Source organism: Adiantum capillus-veneris, chromosome 27 (assembly GCF_014529385.1).
Source record: "Adiantum capillus-veneris isolate H3 chromosome 27, ASM1452938v2, whole genome shotgun sequence".
NCBI lineage: Eukaryota > Viridiplantae > Streptophyta > Polypodiopsida > Polypodiales > Pteridaceae > Adiantum > Adiantum capillus-veneris.
This window is the reverse complement of record NC_140957.1, coordinates 107,207,729-107,228,253: the sequence shown is the minus strand read 5'-3', so window position 1 is coordinate 107,228,253 and position 20,525 is coordinate 107,207,729. Positions and strand designations below refer to the sequence as shown.

At 40.8% G+C, this 20,525-nt stretch overlaps 1 pseudogene; it reads right to left on the bottom strand.

The window, feature by feature from the left end:
- Positions 1-7,926: 7,926 nt before the first annotated feature.
- Positions 7,927-8,957, bottom strand: LOC147422523 (uncharacterized; annotated as a pseudogene).
- Between the last annotated feature and the right edge of the window lie 11,568 nt (positions 8,958-20,525).

Here is a 20,525-nt window from a genome sequence, read left to right as displayed (position 1 = left end):
CTCTCATAAAACTATAAAACTAGCATATATAAGAAGTGGAGCAGTCACCCCTGGGTCCTGTTCTTTGTTGGCTTTGAGCGCGTCTTTAGCTCGCACGCCACCACGTGTGCAATGAATCCTTCAAAATTTCAAATCATGTTTCGCTTTTCCATACCCATCTATTTCGGTCCAACTTTTCTTAGTTGGCCCAATCAAAGCAGGAGCCCACCGTAGCACCAATTCAGACTGGGAGTACTTGCGATTGCGTAACTGCTTGCCTGGCAAGCTAAAGCTGGGTTCACACAATGGCAGCGGAAACGCAGGGATGCAAAGGGTGTTTCTGGGTGCAAGCACCACAAAATTTTCGCCGCCGTTTTGTTCACATGAGCCCGACGGAAGCAAACTCAAAGGGATTTTCGTCGCCCCTCCGTTCACACGAAGGCGACGGAAGCGATCTAGCTTGGGGAATTTTCACATGATAGCTGAGAATTTGAGTTAGTTATTCAATTAATCTCAAAACATCCCCCCCCCCCCCACACACACACAAGCCAGTATTAACCATTCAATTATAAACAATAATAAAATATAATTGTACTTAAATACATGCTAGAACACTAAAAAGGTTGATTTAAAAATTGATTTGAGATTACAAACATCAAAAGATAAAACCATGGTGTAAATTCCAACCCTTTTTACAAGAGCTCAAGTAGAAGCTGATGACGATGACTCATCAGACACAACATCACCAAAGACTTGTTGTACTTTGTTCTTGGCATATTCTTGATACAAAGATCTTGCGAGATTGTCGCGGCGATTAGCACCTGAACCAAGGTCATTTGCCACTCCACCTTGAACACCTCCTTCATCGCCTCTTTGAGTACGCTCAATTGCATCCTTTACCCTTGTGGAACGCAGAGCTTGAATTTCCACCATAGAGCTTGTTGCGGTTCTTTGGCTTTCTTCGAGTGAATTGCCAATCAGTAGGGTAGCTTCTACCTCACGCACCCATTCCTTATCAAAAGCATCACTGTGTCGTATACAAATAATGTGTGACACAAGGCACGCTACCACCAGAGCAGTCACATGATGTAGATCCATGTCACATCTCTTTAACAAGATGCGAAACCTTGCCTTCAGCATGCCAAATGCGCGCTCCACTGGCATTCTTGTGCTAGATTGTAATGAACTTTCTTAAGCCTTCCTTGCACCCTTTGAAGGGCACCAGCATAAATGGTCGAGTTGGATAAGCACAATCACCCACCAAACAATAATTCCCAAGCTCATCTCTGGCACATTTTTGACCCAACTCACTGCGAGTAAAGTTCAGGGAGTCATGGATTGACCCTGCCCATCCAACATCATAGTTCCATACGGAACAATCTGCTACAGACGGATACGCGGCGTCCCTGCAAACTACCTCAAATAGCATGATAGAAACTATAAAACACGGCAAATATACATACCTGACGAATCATGTTCGCATATAATCCAATTGTACACGAACAAAGAGAGATAGCACCTACATGCGCACCTCCTAGAGCGGAGTGCTATGCCGACACGGCGAGAGAGAAGAGAGGAAGGAGAGAAGAATACACAGACACTGGGTGCAATCTCCCCCCATGCAAGAGTGAGCATTCCCTCTTGCACGTATTTATTTATAGATTTTTTGAATGCCCAAAAATGAGTACAAACTGGCCGGCCAGACATAATTGGCCAAAGCTCATAAAGAGCACTTGAATAATCAAATATACATAGAATGTAATATCCTTCTGCATAATCCATTATTTGTTGATGCTTTTGCCACATGTCAGTTGCAATAGATAATAAAATATCAATTCTATAACATACCTCTCCGTTGGAAAGCAACTGTCCTCAAATGCGAAGATAAAAATCTACAAACAATACTTGTCAAAAACAATGATTAGAAATCTGTATCAAATGGTAAAAGAAAAATCCATAAAATTAGACACATTGGTTATGCTTGCCGTCATCCACATACTACCTATTCTAGTGTCCCATACCACTAGAATAAGCAGTATATGTCATACCCTGATCAATCAGGATATCATTGGTTACACTCATCTTTGTATAAATCAATTCTCATCAATCTCAAGTTCACTTTCATAAATACTATCACGACAGAAAATCATCATATACCAAATCCAAATCCAAATCCAAAATATCTTTCATTTTCTATACCCAGGTAACAAAATCATACTAGTAACAGTGGTGGCCAGCCACACTGCAGCATGCTTTTGTAATTGGTGTTGCCTAAATTGGAGAATCTACACCAATAAGACGTGCTGCCTAAATCGGCGAATCTGCATTTGGTATTGTTAAAAATTGTGAATCTATACTTTGTTGGTTGTGCTGCCTAAATCGGAGAATCTGCACTAGATGAGCATTGACATACTGCCTAAACTGGCGAATCTGTGTGCTTGTGACCAATGGACTAGACAAGGCATAAAAGAGAACAAATATTTACCACCTATTTGACACAAAATTGCAATATTCTTAGGTGGCAAAGTACTTACGAATGGTTTTTTTTTCAGTATCCCAAAGCACCTTAGCTCTCGTGGTAGTTGTATTACTTAAAGACAATTCATCTTGAGAGAAATTGCATTCAATGTAAGCAGAAGACACAATGTTAGAGATGGTGAATTTTCCCATTTCATAAAAGAATACAGATAAGCAAAAGATCCTTGTTGCAAACTCCTTGAGCATGTCCATGTGGGGGTCCGTTGATATGAGAGCATGGTGGTTAGTTTTATCTGCAAAAATGTTTCTTAAAAGAAAAACAAAGCACTGAAAACAATTTCTTTTGCAATTTAAGAATAGGTTGACCACAGATCAAATGCATTAACAGTTTAAAAGCCATGAAGGACAAAATGGAGGAAAGTAGACAATTGGCAGTACAGATGAGCGGATAAGAAAGGTGTTATCTTAATTGACAGGGTGGTTTTTAAGATTGGGATAACCAGTAGATATCGGTCTTTTGATAAAGTGATGCCACACTAAATGTATAAATATGAGTATAAGTCAAAAGCAGGTTGGGTCTGGGTGTAAGTAGTTATAAGTGTATTGGTCAGAGTTCGCATATGGTCATTAGTGCTAGAATATTAAGGCCTGATGCTAAAAACAATGTACCATGACAAGAGAATTCCATCGATATCGTTGGAGGAGTTTTGAGGTTGGTCAGCTCTTCTAGGAGAGTGAGTGGCATGGTGTGTCATAGAACTGGATAAATGTAATGCTATATTATGTTCATTAATGTGCAAAACTTTATGCAGCTATGTGATAATGAGTTACATTTTACGCAATTTCTCACCAATACGGGGTATTCCAAAGGAAATTAATGTTTAACAATTTAGTCGTGAAGCTACAAAACATCAAGACCGTAGTTGTTGAACTGATGCGAGTCAAAAGTACAACTTGTTTTTATGGTTGGCATAAGACTACCGTATAATGACCCAATAAAAACAATTTAAACAGTCAAAGACAAGACCAACATAAATTATATATAGAGGGCTAGAAAATTACATTTCCCTAACCATTGAAAATAAGGGAAAATTGGAAATTCTCTTGGTTGTTTCAAGTCAAAAGTTGAAGCTTTGTGTCTATAATTAAAATGTGTAAATTTTTCCTTCCCTTTTTTTTTGGTTTTCTTAAAGCAAGCTCAAAATCGAACTAGAGTTGTAGAATGTTCGTCGGTTAAAATACAGTAGACTCCAGTTTTGTTTCTAACACTAATTATAAAAATATAATAAGATTGGCTGTGCGAAAGAGCTCTGTCAGTGCTTGCCGTGGGAACTATTCCAAAAGACCTTAAAATGTATCCCACTCTGTAGGTAGTGGGGGTGTCATAGTTGTGTGTGCATCAAATTCAGCAAATGAGGGGGGAAAGAGAAATAGAAAGGAAATGAAATGTGATATTAACAGTTTGCAAAAGGCCTATGGACCAAACTCATACAATTCTTATGGATCGAATACAGTGTCTGGGTACAAAGTAGAATGAAGTAAAGTGTGAAACTAAACCTAAAAGCCTAAAATCATCATCAATATCGTGGTGATGTCGGAGGATGCTAGGCAGCAAGCTTTGTCGGAGAAATTATTCCACAAGTTGTTGAAGAGCTTCACCGATTTCTTCTTCTGTAGGTAGACGTACTAGGAGTGGGAGTGGGAAGGGAGAGAGCTAAATGAAATGAAATGTTATATTATATTCCTCGTCGTCCAAAGGGCTATGGGACAAAATCGATATAATCCTTATGAAGCTAACACAATGTTTGGATACAAAATAAAATGAAGTAAAGTGAAAAATGATGCTTTCAAGGAATCAAACCCCGTTGAACATCCATTCCTCTCTCTGACTTCTGCAGGCACAAAGAAAGACACCTCTATCTTTCTTTCTTTGTCTCTCAAAGTTGAAACGAGTGACGTACATGCATGTCTTCCACCGTTTAGCAGGACAAGGAAGTGCACGATGTCTATCGCCACCTCAACATGCCCCTGTCGACGCTTTGGAATAGCCTGCAGCGGCATCATTCTGATGCTGCCGATGCCCCTCTACTCAGACATGTCTATATTCTATGTTGTCTCCCGTAACGTATAGGTCTGCAAGGTGCAAGCAGAAGAGATTGCAGGTGGTGAAAGACCTTGAGGCTTGAAACATGAGGCTGACCAACCACCACATGTTGACTAAGCTCCGTAGCTCGCTGGTAAACCTTCAACTTGCTGTTAGATGTACTGGAGACGAGAGACAGAGAGCGGCTCCAGTGGCTGAAGTTTTTGGTAAGTAACCAGCATATGCAGTGCCGGGAAGCGCTCCAAAGTAGGTGACGGTGTTAGGTTGAGTAGGTAGAGAGAGAGAGAGAGAGAGAGAGAGAGAGAGAGAGAGAGAGAGAGGCGGGTAGAGAGAGTAGGAGTTGGATGTCTGCTGCTAGTGGGCGAGAGCTGAGTGATAACGAGGGTTTGCATGTCGAGTGAGTGGTTGTGGGTGCCACGAGGTGAGAGAGCGGGAGAGAGAGATTGTGGGTGCCACGAGGTGGATCTGCTGCACCACAGAACTACGGGCGCCACTGATTGTTGTTGGGTGGGTTGACGCCATGAAGGCCCAAAGGTTGGCGGCAACTGTGTGTGTGTGTGTGTGTGTGTGTGTGTGTGTGTGTGTGTGTGAGAGAGAAAGAGAGAGAGAGAGTTGGTGAGCCAGTGACGAGAGTGTGACGTCGATAGTGGACATTAATCGAGAAGAGAAAAAAAATATAAAAAAATATCATTGCTTGTGTGGGCGCCAACGGCGAAGAGGGAGATGTTGAAAACAACATGTAGTCAATACGTATATTGAGATGATAGACAGTTAGAGAGTTGCAAAGCTTGAGAGGCAACAAATTGCAGGCAAACACACGACTCGAGTGCAGAGCAACAAGGTGGGGCTCCGTGTCTGTGGGTCACGAACTTCGGGTCTGTGGTCGCCGATTGTGTGTTGAGTTGAGGAAGGTGCATGCACCACATGCAGTGCCACACCCCTTTTATTGGTTTCCAAAAAGAACAAAATAAAAATAGATATTGTGGGTGCTATGGACCACAGGCAGCATGGAACTGCACACGGTTAGGTAGCGAGGAGGTAGGAGAATGATTTCGGCTTGCATGTACCACATGCAGTAGGGGTTCTCCAGCTGTTGCATGCATGAAGCACTCAAGACTCCCGACATCGTCGTCTATCGTCTTTTTATATATATATAATAATGTTTTTAATTGGAGCAAATTCTTTTTCCTGCAAGTATTTTTATTCGCAGACAAAGAAACAGGGACGAGTGCGTGAATTTTCTGTTCCACCCACCAACGACCTTCGCTCTTTCCCTTCAGCTCCAAGTCGACAATGGAGTTTCGGCACAACGCGCAGCTTGTGCGATAGCTAATATTTCACTCTTGTTAAAAAAAAGTTGAGAGTTGTGGTCCGTTAGGACCCCTTCCTATGGTGTTGGCATGGCAATGTTGAGAGTATTGATTGAGCATCAACCAACCACATCCAAATTGTGCAAGATAGAGGAAGGGACATTAAATATGCTCATCACCCTTGAATCATAGAATTTTTAAGGAGAAGCGAAGCACAAAAACATACTTTCTTCTAATACTCGTTCTTACTCCCTTACTTTGTTTGGATTTCTCGTACAGTAGAGAAATCTCTACATCGTATCCGCTCTTCATATACCTTTACGTAATTTCTATTGTGGTAAAAATTCTCTTATTTTTCTTCACCTGCATACAATTGGCCGCATGCATGTCATTGAGCTAGCTATACCCAAACCTAACTTCCTAATCTAACTAACCTTTTCTAGTCGATTCCAACTATGTGATTCAAGTGGTTTTGTTTATCGCAATTACATAATGATTAAACTAAGAAGGAAATAAAAACAAACAAACAAACAAACAAAAAACACTGGATTGGATCAACAAAAGTCACCATTAATAAAATTACAAAAATAAATAAGCTTAGCTCTGGGTATGATTGCCATCATTGATTCTCTTTGCCGGTCTGATATCCCTATTACCAAGAGCATTTTGCTAGCTCTGATACCACTGCTACAGATGGATGAGCGGCGTCCCTACAAACTACCTCAAATAGCATGATAGAAACTATAAAACATGGCAAATATGCATACCTAACGAATCATGTTAGCATATAATCCAATTGTACACGAACAGAGAGAGATAGCACGTGCAGGCGCACCTGCTAGAGCGGAGTGCTACGCCAACACGGCGAGAGAGAAGAGAGGAAGGAGAGAAGAATACAAAGACACTGGGTGCAATCTCCCCCCGTGCTAGAGTGAGCATTTCCTTTTGCACGTATTTATTTATAGATTTCTTGAATGCCCAAAAATGAGTACAAACTGGTCGGCTGGACATAATTGGCCAAAGCTCATAAAGAGCACTTGAATAATCAAATATACATAGAATGTAATATCCTTTTGCATAATCCATTATCTGTTGATGCTTTTGCCACCTGTCAGCTATAATAGATAATAAAATATCAATTCTATAACATAATTTACTGCCACTGTTAGCTGCAACAAAATTGAATGAAACCCTTTTCGGTTGAAGTAATACACAGGGTACTCCTTTGGTGCAATGATTGGAATATGTGAACCATCAATAGCACCAACAACATAGGGTATTCCTCGAAGGGCTTCAAATTCACTGGCCAGCTTCTCAAAGAGAGATGAAGAAGGCCAATGAATGTAGATATCTCTGAGACCTAAATTCATGATGGCCTTGCAAAAATCAAGAACTATGCCACATGCTGTGCTCTTAGCACATCCATTCAAGTCACCTAAGACCTCCAACTGTGTGCCAGAAGCTAATCTGAGCATAGCAATCACCACACACGTAGGAAGGTCGATGGTTTTGTGCATGTTGGTGACGTGCTTTGACATGAAAGGAGGTATCTTTCCACAAATGGAACGAAAGGTATCCTTGATGACTCGAAGGCGTCTCTTAACATGCTATCTGAGTAGGACTTTAGAATAAAGTCATCAAGAAAATTTTGGGGCCGGGCATAAGCCCAAGCTTTCCTATGCTCGTGACCTAGCTTGTCTTCTACCAATGTTGAGGTTGACCGATCCGCCCATACATTTTGGATTAAATGCAACCATGTTTGCAAGAAGGCCACATCATTTTGGTTGTGTCCATCCTTTAGTAGTTCTGCAATTGCTAAAGAGCATAGCCAAGCACAATGAAGCGCCATCTCTCTAGACATTGGACTCCTATCCTGTAGGTTTACACAACCAATGTAACATAGTCAACGAAAAGAAAGCATTGCATGTACACAATACGCTTACTTCCAAAGAAAATAAAGTTATCCAAAGTCATCACAAACGTTAAAAACGGGAAGATAGAGACAAGAAAGGATTAAATCTCTGAAGACCATAGGCTTCACTAGTTAGTAGCTCATCAATTGTTTTCATTACTGGCATGCTTTAAGAACCCGGCCATGGTGTCACAAAAGCTAGCCAGCAAGTCCAAGTGTTTGTTTTCAAGTGCCTCTTGCCGGTTGGAGTTATCTTTCAAGTGGTCAAGTAAAGCTCGACCAGTGTCCGCCATTTGTGCCAAAGACTCCTCGACCTTTGGAGTAGACCGCTTGCCATTGGTGGTGGTTGTGGCTTGAATTTTGATTTGGGAGGCTTTGGAGTCTTCTTCGCCTGGTACCTCAATCATCTTAGTATTTTCGTGTGTGGTAGAGGAGGCATGGTTGACTCAGTTCACAGAGGCCCTATCATGATAGTACTCATCTACCACATCATACCATTTACATGTGTATTTTCTATCATTGCCAGATGTAGCATTATGTGCTTTATCCAACCTATATTGGCCAAGTACAGAGCCCCACTTTTTGCGGCATGCCTCGCTATCTTTATCAAATTCATGGTATGTGGAGGCCAATCGTGCAGCCACTTTCACCCAAAGATTGATCACCTTGCTTTTGAGGATTGTTGAACTCCTCGTGCATACCCCCCTTACATGGATAAGCTAGTCAACCCATATGTCCTTCCATTGACCCTTGGATTTTTGGATGATGTCTTCGTCATCTTCGAGCTCCACAATGCCCTTCTTCTTGGATACCCTCGCCTTCTTTGATGGAGCCGTCGGTGCTATGTCTTGCACATCCTCTCCACCCAAGTACAAGGCTTTCTTCCTGGATGGTTTTGTGCACCCTTTAGTAGATTGATGTGAGGAGGGATTTGGGCTTGGGCCACTCTCTACATGCATAGGCTTATGGTGTAGAGGTGGAGCACAGGGTGGGGGGGGGGGTTGAATAAGGAAGGAGAGGAGGGAGATGGAGAAGTTAGCATGGCCGTGAAGCCATGTGGAGGCATTGTGAAAGGGGGCGGTGTGAAGGAGTAGTAAGAGGTTTGGGAGAATACATTTTGGGATGCATTGTCATCAACGTCCTTTTGGCTTTCCAAATGTTGAGATGGGTCCATGACTCTTGCATACACAAACAATGAGAGAGAGAGAGAGAGAGAGAGAGAGAGAGAGAGAGAGAGAGAGAGAGAGAGAGAGAGAGAGAGAGAGAGAGGGTTATTGACAAGTTTTACCTAGAAGAGTAATAATTTGTAGATGGAGCCATCCTTAGAGAGAGAGAGAGAGGGGGGGGGGGGGGGGGGGGGGGGGTGGAAGCATAATTTGGTAGGGAGGGAGGTATGGGCATAATTGGAGTGGCACCCGATGGTACCTTGCTGCTTCGAATACGACTTCCCCTTCAATGGCCTAAAAAGAAGAAAGAGAAGGTAAGGAATTCATCTTCAATGAGAAAGAAAGCTAATCAAAATGCCAACAAAAAAATGGTGCAATTTATCACCTTCCCTACTCCTGTTCTCCGTTGATTAAAAATGGAAGTTCAAAGAGCTACCCAATGCACAAAGTGTTTGAAGCAAAGGAGGGGGGGGGGGGGGGGGGGGGGGGGGGGGGGGGGGTTCGTAAGAAAATGCATGCAGTTTTCTCGTGCGTTGACACGCCGGGCTGGCAGCTGCCGTGCTGTCTGAATGTCACCTTCTAGGTGCGAGCAAGCCATTGGTCTGCACATCTGCCTTTACACTTTTGGTGGTTCGTCTGAACCCGGCCTAACTCAGGGTAAAGTTTCAAGATTTGTGTTCCAGCCTACCTAGACCGCCCTTGCAGTGGAGCAACATAATGAGCCAATTAATCCTGCACAACATGGCGAGCCTGCTCACGATATGCATGACATCGAATAGGTCTACCCATGGCATGTGTGAACTGCATTGCCGTCCTCTGTCTCTCCCTCTATCTGTAGCTGGTGGAAAAGTAAGTCCGCGTTTTTTGCCCCCCCATGCGCAGTCTCAACGGTGACTATAAAGGGTGCACACATGCAGCATGTCACTAGTTTGCAGTGGTTGCAATTGATGATGCCGCTTAAAGATTCAACGGATCATCCGTAATAGTAGGACTTACAAAGTAGTGGCCCGTTGCGGGTCTGCGATGGAAGAGACAGGCTGAAAAATGGCTGCCTCAAATTTTTGCAAGGAGGAGTTAAGACCAGTTCAAAATTTAAGATTCTAAAGTTCAAGTTTATATAAAAAAAATTACTTGGTGAGTGTAATGTGGCTTTTAAGTTTCTTGAGCATGGACGTTGCCACTCTCCATTATCTAATCCATTGCCCTTAACCCAAATCGCATGGTCAATGCCGACTGCTCGAAAAGCTTCATTATTAATAAGCCCACTTCTTGAAAAGTTCAATCGAGCCTTAAGAAACTTAAGTAATACCCAATCATTTTCTTTAAACGTCAAATGTACAGCCTATGGGGGGTTTTGAAAATGTTGCAGATCAGCCTATTACTGATGCAGATGTACATGATGTATTTGATGAGGAAAGGGCTGAAAATGAGCAGGCTAGAGGTATGCCAAAATGGCTAGTGCATACATTGCGTGATAGTAAATTGGATTCACCTTTGTCTAGTCGTACTTGTTCAGGCTCTCACCATGCATCTTATGCATCAGATTGTTATGGTTTGCTTGTGTCTAGATTACATGATGTTGAGACACCTCTGTCTTTTGATGAAGAACAGAATTCAGAAAACTGGATGGCTTCCATGCAATCAAAATATGATGCACATATAGAAAATGACACATGGACTTTATGTGATTTGCCTCTTGGCAAAAGGGCCATTGGTACAAAGTGGGTTTACAAGTTGAAACACAAGAAGAATGGTGATATTGATCGCTATAAGACTCGACTTGTCGCAAAAGGTTATGCACAGCAAAAAGACATAGATTATAGAGAGACTTTTTCTCCCACCGGTCGTATGACTATTGTGCATTTTCCATGTGCATTGGCATGTCATTTTGGTTGGGATGTACATCAATGAGACATTGTTACTGCTTTCTTTAATGGTGACATATTTGAGGAAGTTTATGTAACGCAGCCTCGCGATTTTGTCAAGGAAGGACAAGAGGATAAAGTGTGCAAATATAACAAAGCTTTGTATGGGTTGAAGCAATCTCCTCATGCTTGGTATGAGAAGGCTGACACTCATTTGGTCAAATGAAGCTCTTGTAACAGTCCAAGTGAAAGCACATTGCAGGTAAAGTGAGGGTGATGTACTTCTCATTGTGGTTCTCTACGTGGATGATTTGTTGATCACTGGTCCAAATGAGAATATTTCTGAATTTAAGGCTGATCTGAATGCTACTTTCAAGATGAAAGATTTAGTTCTATTGCATCATTACTTGGGTATAGAGTTTAAGCAGTGTGATGGTGGTATTGCCTTGTGTCAGAAAATTTTGGCATAGAGACATTTCTATGTAAGTTTAGACTTGAGGATTAACCTATTGCCACTCCCATGGAAACAGGTTTGAAACTGAGTCTTCATGATGTTGGTGATCTTGCAGATGCCACTCTTTACCAAACTGTTGTTGGATGCCTCATTTATGTATGCAACACGAGGCCGTATATTCAGTTTGCAGTCTTACAGGTCATCAAATTTATGCAACGCCCAAGGTCTAAGCATTGGGAGGTTTTAAAGAGGATTTTTCGCTACTTGAGTGGTACTTTACATCTTGACTTGTTTTATCCCAAGGAGGGATTATTTTCTCTACTTGAGTGGTACTTTACATCTTGACTTGTTTTATCCCAAGGGGCGATCATTTTCGCCAGACTTACATGCTTTTTCGGACTCAAATTGGGCTGGTTGTTTTGACATACGAGTGTCCACAAGTGGTTTTTGTTTCATGCTTGGCTATTCATGTATATCATGGTTGAGCAAGAAGAAACCTACTGTGGCCACTTCTAGTTGTGATGCTGATCACTCTTCACAACTACAATTGAGTGTGTATGGCTCAGATGCCTTATGGCTGATTTGGGTGTTGGACAGGACATTGCCAACACTATTTACACTGACAGTCAAAGTGCATTGGCGTAGCGAGGAACCCAACTTTTTGTGCTTGCACAAAGCATATTGAGGTGCATTACCACTATGTCAGGGAGAGACTCTCAGTAGGAGAGATCAGCTTGGCTTATGTGGCAACACAGGAAAACCTTGCGGATCTTTTCACAAAGGCATTGTCTGGTAAGAAGTTTGAAGCTTTTTGCAAAGCTTTGGGCTTAATCTCCTTTGTGGATTGATCATGTCCTCAGGGCATGGCACTACCCTTTACTCTATGTGCCACTCCAGGGGCGATTTGTTACCATATACATGTGGTAGTGATCTGTGTGAACACACTTAGGACTATCGGGGCATTTTTTCCCTCACTAGGAGGTTTATCCCCCCGTGCATTCTATATACGCCCATCACTCTAGGGCTAACTTATCTTTCCATTGCACACAAAGTAAAACACTCATCACTCTAGGGCTAACTTATCTTTCCATTGCACACAAAGTAAAACACTCTCTATTGTGTGCCTTGAGCTTCCTTCGTCTTCTCCAAGCTTTGTGTTTTTTCCTGCAACCCTAATTTCAACATACACACTCTGTTAGAGAATCTTCAAAACCCCCTCTCAAAGGGGTGCCTAGCTAGTTGACAAGCAACCTGATGTTATCCCACAACCAGTTAGGTAAATCTGCAAACTCAAACCAAATAGGATGAATACCCTCAGGAGACTTTATTGAATCAAATATTGGCTCCCAAGGCACTACACACATAGTGGTCCTGTTAAATATTAGGGGTCCTTTTTCTAGGATCTTTGACACGCCATATACATCCTTGAATTTCAATGAGCAGAAGCCTTTGGCTAGGTAATTGGTGTTTTCAATAGCTCCCCCATGCCCGAGAATCTACGGTCCTTGGATCCATTGTATCATTTAAAATCTATTGGGAACTCTCCCACTAAATCCAAATACGAGCGTAAGCCTAGCTTGTGTGGTAGCTCCTTAACACTAGTTCTATAACTCGACACTTAAGTGTCCTGTTTTCTTTCCAAGTTTTGGCAATTTATTTGTAAAGGTAGAAAGAAGTTTGTTACACCTTGATTGTACCATAGGTTGGTTATGAGGGAAAGAAAACATTGGATTTTTCTCCATGTCAAAATACAATTTCTATGGAGAGAATTATGGTAAGTTCTAAGTCATTTTAAAATTTCAAGCTATTTTACCAAAAAAATCATAAAATTCTTATATTTTTTTGTAGAGATGGCCTTTTGTATGTTTATAAAAGCCAGGTGTTAGTACTTAGTGCTATAAAACAATGGAATGCCCTTCAAAGACTAGTTTCCAAGTCACACGCAAGTTATGAACATAATTTCAAACTTGAGCAGGTGCTGAATAAGAGTGTAATTTTGGTCTTCCAAAGGTCCCCTCATGGAATTGGGGCTATTCTAGCGCAATTCGACAACTACAAATGACTTTATAAGTTGAAACCAAGAAACTATGTATTTTTTTGGTTCCCTAACTCAATTAAATATCCTTGCTTGTACTCTATTTTGAATTTTTATTGTGAAGAAACTCTTGAAAATCTTGAGTTCTCCATAATAACATTGAAACCAAGGTATTACACGCCCCAATTGTGTATAAATCACGTACTTTGATACATTCAGTTGATACACGTGGAAAGTTTGATATTATTTGAGGTTCTGAATGCTTATGTCTCAAGAATGAAAATATCAAATTTTTCTCTTACACAGTTTTGAATATTTAAAATGATACAATAATTATTGCATACCAAAGCCCTTCTACTTGCCACCTTGAGTCCTCAATGGAGACGGTAAGCAATGCATCACTTTATAAAACTCATGAATACATCAAAAACATATTTTTCTTTGTATAGAACGATATGCTTGAAATGGCAATATCAAACACGTAGAACTTTCTATTATTTTATATACTCTAAAGTGATTTTTTTGCACATGAAACTTTCAATTATCTATAGCATAATTTTTGAAAGGTCACGTAAGAATTTCTACAAGGTCGATTCACATTTTGTTGAGCTTATAAAGTCAATTTCTTCAAAGCATCAATTGAAGTCTTTCTTACGAGGGTCAACTTGAAGAGTATAGTTCTTGATCATGATAGATTCTACAATGCAAGGTTATATTTTTAAAAGACCTTCTAGCTAACATATTTAAGCATATCAAGAGGGTTTTCTTAAATACAATGTCTAATGCAAGTAGCATTTTTAATTTAAATTTGTAAAATAAGGACACTTAAGTGTCCTGTTTTGGTACCAAACTAGTGTTAATGAGTGATGGCGGAGTCGCGACAGTAATCGCCTGTGCAACCTCCACTTGCTACGACAGAGACTTCTTTAGAGCAATATAGGATCGATCCGCTAGCCCTTCTTTGAGAAGCCCACTGCCTTCAGCTTGGAAGCAAGTTCTTTTGTTACTGGTTGGGATGCATTTCATCTGACTGCTTACTTCTTTCATCTCTTGTTTGAGCCAAACTTTAAGATTCTTCAAATTTTCTTGGTCACCCTCACTTGATGACTCCACACATGTGACTTTAATATAGTCTTTATGATTCAGGCTCTTCAAGATGCTTGCAAAGGAGACGCTCGGTTTGAGAGCAACAGAGATCGTGGATTCCTTGCTCACATTCGTATCCATTTGCCCCTGAGGCATACCCACCTTGAGGGTCTTAACCTCCAAGTTGAATTCTTGAGCTAGCTCAATTTCTTTTTCTTTCCCCCAGAGGACCTTGTTCGCCAAGATAGTGGTATTGATTGACTAAGCCGGTCCCTTTGAAGGATCCTCATTCTTCATCATGTCGTCGTTCAAAGGTTGCGACATCTCTTCCCCTTCTTCCATTGGATCTACTCCAACCGTTGCCGACACTTTTTTGATTGCGAGTCGTTGCAAGAACATGATGATGTCCTCTTCCATGGGTCGGGCTTAGGATTGGATTGATAGCCCTAGGCCGGACCAAAACACTTAGCACCAAAGAGCGAAAAAGGGGACTAGAAACCCCGTTTGGAAGGGGGCGAGGGGACAACCCCTTTGGGAGGGGATCAAAGATAAACAAAAAAGAGAGCACTGAAGATAAAGCCAAAGGACAACGTTGAAGATAGTCTAAAAATAAACGCTGAAGATAGAATTTTTTTAGTGAAATAACACACTGAAGATGTTTATACAAGCATCGCGCTGAAGATGGACGATGCGTAGAAGATGCAGCACCCCAAAACCAAGGCACTCAGTCTCCAGCGCGGAGTGATCCCGCTGTCGGGGGATTTGTGTTCGAAAGGTGAGCCGGGAAGGCGTGGGGCCTCTAGCTGTGAGAGGTGTGAGGAAGAGAGTAGCAGAGCTGACACAATTAACGTAGACAAAGCTTAAAACTGACAGATTAAACAAGATTCTGAAGCTTGATAACCCAAAGTGGACGATTAACAATATCATTGCTTAAATTAAACGTTAATTGAGGAGTTTAAGCTCCATACATCGATTAATCTGCGTTAGTTTAGATGATAATACAGAAAATAAAACTTCAGCTATCTCGATGATGATAATGTTGAGGTCGATGATGATGATGTTGTTATGCTTTCCCCTTTACCTTAATTGGCCTGCCCAGCTTGCCTTGATAATATTTCTCCCCTTCGTTATTCCTCTGCTGCTTTAAGATATACATATATATATATATATATATATATATATATATATATATATATATATATATATATATATATATATATATATATATATATATATATATATATATATATATATAGAGAGAGAGAGAGAGAGAGAGAGAGAGAGAGAGAGAGAGAGGGAAATCCCAGGATAATGATTAATTATGGCTTATGGAAGAGATTACGGCTTGGGTTATGGCTTCTTTGATTAGAGTGGCTATGGAAGCTTGGATTAGAGTGGGCTATGGAAGCTTGGCTTAAGATTAGAGTGCTCAAAGCTTATAGATTTCCCCCCTGATACAATAGAGAACGAAAAACTTAAATATCTCCTAATCGGTGCAGAATTAGCCCCTATGCGTGAGACGCAAAATTGCTCAAAATGTTGTTTTCCTTCTTTTTACGCGGGCCCGATTTTCCCAAAAGTCTGTTTTACAAAAAATTTACAGATTAAGACTTTTTCGGTCTCCCTCACGCAGAGGTGTGAAGTCTCTCACACGCTTTCCTTTTTACCACTGACCACATGTCTTCCTCTACCCAAGTTGCCTTATATGTCCTAAGAGCCTTTTCACATGTAGCAACCTTTTCTTTAAGCATGAAATCTCTACGCTTAGGCCTTCATAACCACATAAAACATACACTTCTTGTATCTGCTTGCTTGTTCTCGAGCCTTGGTCATTCCTCAATAAATGTGTAAGCTTCAAATAAACTTTTTATGCTTCTCTTTGCTCTTTTTCTCATCATGGAAGCGGAGCCTCACGACATCCGCCCCCTCTGAACCTACACAACCTCCGGTCTGTGCCAACCGGTCTTCAATCTACATCTGATATAAGCACTTAAAACTCTTTTCCATCCTCAAGCTCACATAACTGGGAAGTACATGCAAAACAAAATATGGCTTAAACGATATCATCAATGGTCTAGCTCAATTATTTGGTAGCTGTCCATCACAAATCTTTGAACCGTATATGTGGTGTGTCCAAAGCACTCAATTATGAAAAACCTATTTAGTGAACCCTGCCAGACTGAAGTGCTCCAGTTAATGATGCACACGGCTTGACCATCAAGCTCTCTTTAGGGAACCCCGTCAAGCTCAAGTATGCCTTACTCTGTTTGCACACGGAATGGCCATTTACTTCAAGTTCTGGTAGTAGAACCAACTCAAAAGATGTGAAGATACTTTATCGATTGTCCAAAGATGTCAACTGGAAGCTAGCCATATAAGAATATTGACCACAAAACCCAAAACTCTTTTCTTCATAGCATAATTCCAAAAACAAAACTTAGTGCCAAGTAACCTGCTACAAGAAAATATTTGATATCCTTGAATCTGCAAGTTGCACTTCAATAGCCCCAAGATCAAATGGGATGATAAGAAATTGCTCCAATAGTGGAGCAGCATAATATCCACATGAGCATTTCCTGTATCAATCAACATTAAACATTTTTGGTGTAGATGTACTATTCTTGGATCAAATAGCATGCAACCAAAATGCATATCCACAAGTAACCATCCGTATTGAACCTTCTTTTGAAGATCCTTAGAATCTCCTGGATCAAATACCATTAAGAGGACATAGCATTGATGGGCCCCACAATATACTAGAGCATCACCTGAAGCATTGTGCATCATCCACATCCATAAAATCCTGCCAACTTAAGCTCATTACCAGTAAGCCTTAAAGAGCATTGACTCACTTTTACTGGTAGCCAAACCATCACTGACATAAACATCATTAAAAAAGGTAGCATCCAAATCCTACCATAATTGGCATACTGTTCAAGGAAATGAAGGAACCCATACACCTTTTTCGGTACCCATGGTGATTTAGTATAACCACTCTCTCTAGCTTCATAGCCATCAGGAAGAACCTTGGAACAATTTGGACCTGTATTATCAGAGGCATCTCTATTTGGTTTTTGAGTTTGATCATGTAAAACAACTTTATCTTGTAGATATTCATCCATAGAATTCTTCAGCAAACCACCCTTGGAAGTCTCAACATTCATCAAAACTGTGGGAGTTAGCTCGTCTTGCAACCCATGTATAAGCATAGATGTAAAATCCATGTCGATATCCTGTTCACAATCAGCATGATCTAGGAAATCTTCAAACTCATCAATATCGTCCTTTGCTTCCTCATCTGCATCTATGCTACTTAGCAATCCATCATAACACTACGAAGGTTCATCTGGCACCCCTCTGAAGGGATACCCTCAAGCATATACTGTGTCGTCTCATCAACCTCTTGTACTTTTTCAGGTATTGTGTATATAATAGCTTTATTGATGCAATCATCTGCATGAAACCTGTTGTTGTGCTCAGCTATAGAGACGATAGACCCATTAGTAGCCTGTAGTGGCTCATCTTCTTGATAGACTTTTTGAGAACATCCCATGCCAAGGTCAGTGGCTTGAAAAACATTTGTTGTACAGTCTATCTCTTCACTAAAACCATTATCGTAGGTAACTTCCATGCGAGCAATCTTTGAAAAAAAATCATATATTTCTGTTTCAGCATTAAATTCATTGTTTACCTTTGCTAGGTTGCTCAAAATATGGTCCTCTGAAGCTAAATCTGCTACTTTCAAAGCCGTATTTTCCTTCGCTTTACTCCTCGCAGAAATATGTTCCCAAAATTGATCGTAATTAAGGAACTGTATTTGATCCCCTTCTCCTTTATAGAAGACAATTTGGCTTCGTTCAGTAATCTCCTTCATTGCCAACTTGATAATCCTTGAGCTTTCATGAACAAACCCATCTGCAAAATAGTCCCACTGTGTGGGATATGTTTATACAAGTTCTCGAAACTTATCTTTAAATTCAGAGGTTACAACTTCTTCAAAAGACGAAATCATCCGATCTTCTGGAACTCCTCGGCTCTTCATCTCCGCTTTATAGCATGCAAGGAGTCCATCTGGATCATGTCCTTGAAAAATACCACACTCTTCATGTACGGCATCAAGTGCCACCTCCACTGCATCATCAATTTGATTTTTCATCTTCATAGCTTTTACTTCTTGCAAACATCCATGAACGAATCCCAACATTTTTGGCAAATTTGCAACTACTAGAGCTTTATCAAATCTGTTGGAATTGTAATCTTCAATAAACTGCATCAACTGTTCTGGCATCTCCATCTTTACCTCCCACCTCGGCTAGTTTAGCGTCGGGTTCACCAAGAATGTCGAGTGATTTGTTTTCAAAAGGTGAGATGGGAAGGCGCGGGGTCTTTGGCTATGAGAGGTGTGAGGAAGAGAGTTGCAGCAGACACAATTAATGTAGACAAAAGCTTAAAACTGACAGCTTGAACAAGATTTTGAAGCTTGATTACCTAAAACAGAAAATTAACAGTACCGCTGCTTAAATTAAATGTTAATTGTGCAGTTTAAGCTCCTTACATCGGTTTAATCTGCCTTAATTGGCCAGCCGAGCTTGCCTTGATAATATTCCTCTCCTTCGTTCTTCCTCTATTGCTTTAAGATAGAGAGAGAGAGAGAGAGAGAGAGAGACAGAGAGAGAGAGAGAGAGAGAGAGATCCCAGAAAAATGAATACTTATGGCTTATGGAAGAGATTACGGCTTGGGTTATGGATTCTTTGAGTAGAGTGGCTATGGAAGCTTGGCTTAGAGTGGGCTATGGAAGCTTGGAAAAAGATTAGAATGCTAAAGCTTATGGCTTCCCCCTTGATACAACAGAGTATGAAAACTTAAATATTTTCTAATCGGTGCAGAATTAGCTCCTATGCATGAGACGCAAAAGTGCCCAAAACGTTGTTTTCCTTCTTTTCTCGCAGCCTGTTTTTTTACCAAAAGCCTGTTTTACAAAAAATTTCAGACTAAGAGTTTTTCGGCCTCCCTCATGTAGAGGTGTGAAGTCTCTCACACACTTTCCTTTTTACCATTGACCACGTGTCTTCCTCTACCCAAGTTGCCTTGCATGTCTTAAGAGCCTTCTCACATGTAAAACCCTTTTCTTCAAGCATGAAATCTCTACTCTTAGGCCTTCATAACCACATAAAACATACACTTCTTGTATCTCCTTACTTGTCCTTGAGCCCTAGTCACTGCTTAGAAAATGTGTAAGCTTCAAATAGACTTTTTCTGCTTCTCTTTGCTCTTTTTCCCATCATGAAAGCGGAGCTGCACGACACCACGCTTGCTCCAACCCTGACAAGGAGTGCTTATCCATGAGAATATGCACGTTTAATGCCAACAAGGAGCGCAAATATCATGCACCCAAGGGGAGTCCCAAGAAGAAGAGCAAACTACCCTATTAGTACCAGGTGACGTATGCAACTCGAAAGCAGTTATAAAATTGAATGCCAAACATGCGAAGCTTGATGCTTAGAGCCCTAACTCACCATCGCTGATTTCTTCTTCATTCGTTGTGATGCCCCTACCATTAGCCTCAAGCTTAAAAGAAATCTTTCAAAAATTCATTCTTATGCAATAGCGATAAAAACATTATACTAACCTTTCAAATTGATCAAATAGATGCATAATAAACATATGTTACCTTTCACAGAGTCATTAAAGACAAGTTGATTTCTTTTGGTTTCACAGAGTCATTAAAGACAAGTTGATTTCTTTTGGTTTCCAAATTGTATGTAAATGTGGGAGGGAGATTATGGATTCCAAAGGTACACATTGGTTGTCCACAAATCATATGTTTAGCACCTTGTTCCCTTAGCTTTTTGGTACCCTGCTAAATGTATCTTTACATTAGCAAGATGATCAAGAAGATCAACAGGTCCTCTCGTCTCCCTCTTAGGGGACCCCAACTTTATTCTCATATATGGTCTAGGAAATGGTTGCCATCTTTCCAAGGTTGCATTTGGCAGGTGCAAGTTGCAATGTGCAAAGGTAAAATGTGTCCCAGATTCACTCTAATAGGCATTTCTCAACAACATGCTGATATAGTTGAAAAATGTCTTTTTTCAACAATGGGTAGGGTAGAGAGAGATCGAGAGCACATCTCAT